We start from the raw sequence: 2,774 nt of genomic DNA, 5'->3' as shown, positions 1-2,774 counted from the left end.
GAGCATCAGCACTGCTCTGCCTGAGCAGAACCATCACCGCCATAGGTTGTCAAATAACCCGGATTTAACCCACACAGGTAAGTCCAATGGGGTGCAGGCATGTCCTCTATGCTTACAGCTTCCCGTGGGTGTTGGTTTGATACCGTTTGGGGACAGCCAAGGAGGCATCTGCAGGCAACAAAGGTAGGTGTGTGCTTGTGTGTGTGTTTCCTATGCAGATCCTAAGCCCAGTGTCACATGCAAGTAGGAGGAGTAAGAAGGGTTCCTGGCAAATCCGGGTTATGGATTGCATTTAAAAAGGCCCCGTGGGAGTGCAATGGGCCCCTGTCTTGCTGCTTAGCAATAATGGTATGGGTTTAGGTTCTGCTGTGTGTACTGGTGGTTGACTGCCCCCCAGCCCAGAGTGTGCATGGAAAATTGTCTGGCAGCCTCCCTGACAGCAAGCAGTGATAGTGCCCATGAAGGGGACCTTGTTGGGCCCGCCCCTTTCACGGTTATCGCTTCTCGGCCTTTTGGCTAAGATCAAGTGTAGTATCTGTTCTTATCAGTTTAATATCTGATACGTCCCCTATCTGGGGACCATATATTAAATGGATTTTTGAGAACGGGGGCCGATTTCGAAGCTTGCTTCCGTCGCCCTATGCATTGACCCGATATGGCAGTATCTTCGGGTACAGTGCACCACCCCCTTACAGGGTTAAAAAGAAAGATTCCTACTTTCATTGCTACCTGCTTGCTGGCTAGCCAGCTAGCCAGCCCTGTGGGCCTTGCTGCTGCAGCCAAAAAACAAAAGGTGGTGCTGCTGCTGCTGCTTCTGCTGCTTCTGCTTGTGTCTGGCCGCTGTTGGAGCGTCCAGGCACAGGACTTCTGCTGCTGCTGACTAAATGGCCTCCTTAATTGGATCATTTGAGTAGCCAGCACACCTGTGCAGGTAGGGCATGACATGATAGGCAGCTGCCTTGATAGCGGGTGGGTGCTGAATGTTCCTAATTGACAAAATAAGATTAATGCTTATGAAGAAATATAAAATCTCATCCCTTCCCCAATATCGCGCCACACCCCTACCCCTTAATTCCCTGGTTGAACTTGATGGACATATGTCTTTTTTCGACCGTACTAACTATGTAACTATGTAACATAACATGGGGGGGGGGGGGGGGTCTCCTGGCTGTATACACAGGTGTGTCATTGCTGTACATTGACCATGCATTGCTTCTGTGGTATTGCAAAGGCAAAGACAAATGCTTCCAGCCATCCATTGCACTAATGGATTGGTCATCAGCTGGCTGTCTATGTCCCGCATCAATATAGACCAAAGTACAGAGGGTTAGGCTATGCTATTGTGCACCTACCTGATGCATCAGAAGGTGCGAGGCCCTTGCTAAATTCTGTGCACAGACTTTGAGATCTATACTTTAGACTGTATCTAAACCTGCTCCAACATGGACTGACATTCTGGCCTACTTTCAGCCGATGCGACTTGTCTGTCGCTGAACAGTCGCTTTTTATGTATTCAGCACCTATGTATAATGTTGTAAAAATGCTCTAGAAGCTAAAGTCGCAGAAATGTCACACATATTTGGCCTGCAACTTTCTGTGCGACAAATTCAGACAGGAAAAATCAGTATAAATCCTTAGAAAATTATCCCCCAGTGTCTCCATCTGCTGGCGGTATTGAATAAGCATTGCTGCACTGATGGGGTATGCATTAGACGAAAAAAAAGAAGAAAAAGAAGAATAATACGCCCAGAAAAGAGGCGAAAAGGAGAAAAACGTAAAAAAACGTGAAAAAAAAGTAAGAGGAAGAGAAGGGAAAAAAAGGTGGAAATGGGTTTAAAAGTGATTTCGGCGGAGAAATATATATATATATATATATATATATATATATATATATATATATACGCGCACACACACACATATATATAAACGTATTCTCCGTTGAGATATTGCAGCCGCTGCTGTGTCCAGGCCCAGGAGCCTTAGCACTGTGCTGTGATGTCACTCAATACCACTGACATCACTAGGTGTAAACAACATCTCTCCTTTGCTGTGTATGTGACTATGGAGCTGTTTGGTGATGTCGTCTATTATGGCCTTCATAGAAGCAACAGGAGATTGTTGCATCCATCTAGAACCCTCAGAACTACAGTGCTATGATGTCACTCACTTCCACAGGCCTTGCAGAGTGTAAACAACAACAACCCAGCTTTGTTGTGTATGTAACCATAGGGATTTGTGATGTCACCTAGAACCTTCACAGCAGCGACAGCTTTATGAGGAGCATCAGCACTGCTCTGCCTGAGCAGAACCATCACCGCCATAGGTTGTCAAATAACCCGGATTTAACCCACACAGGTAAGTCCAATGGGGTGCAGGCATGTCCTCTATGCTTACAGCTTCCCGTGGGTGTTGGTTTGATACCGTTTGGGGACAGCCAAGGAGGCATCTGCAGGCAACAAAGGTAGGTGTGTGCTTGTGTGTGTGTTTCCTATGCAGATCCTAAGCCCAGTGTCACATGCAAGTAGGAGGAGTAAGAAGGGTTCCTGGCAAATCCGGGTTATGGATTGCATTTAAAAAGGCCCCGTGGGAGTGCAATGGGCCCCTGTCTTGCTGCTTAGCAATAATGGTATGGGTTTAGGTTCTGCTGTGTGTACTGGTGGTTGACTGCCCCCCAGCCCAGAGTGTGCATGGAAAATTGTCTGGCAGCCTCCCTGACAGCAAGCAGTGATAGTGCCCATGAAGGGGACCTTGTTGGGCCCGCCCCTTTCACGGTT

General features: G+C 47.3%; 1 non-coding gene across 1 annotated transcript; it reads left to right on the top strand.

Annotated features, from left to right (window-relative positions):
* Positions 1–496: 496 nt before the first annotated feature.
* LOC130330991 (U2 spliceosomal RNA) lies at positions 497–687 on the top strand. Its single transcript, XR_008873983.1, has one exon. It is a non-coding gene; the product is annotated as a U2 spliceosomal RNA (small nuclear RNA).
* The last annotated feature ends 2,087 nt before the right edge of the window (positions 688–2,774 follow it).

Source organism: Hyla sarda, unplaced genomic scaffold, assembly GCF_029499605.1.
Source record: "Hyla sarda isolate aHylSar1 unplaced genomic scaffold, aHylSar1.hap1 scaffold_3446, whole genome shotgun sequence".
Lineage (NCBI taxonomy): Eukaryota > Metazoa > Chordata > Amphibia > Anura > Hylidae > Hyla > Hyla sarda.
The sequence above is the reverse complement of the archived record's forward strand: the minus strand, read 5'-3'. Positions and strand labels throughout refer to the sequence as shown.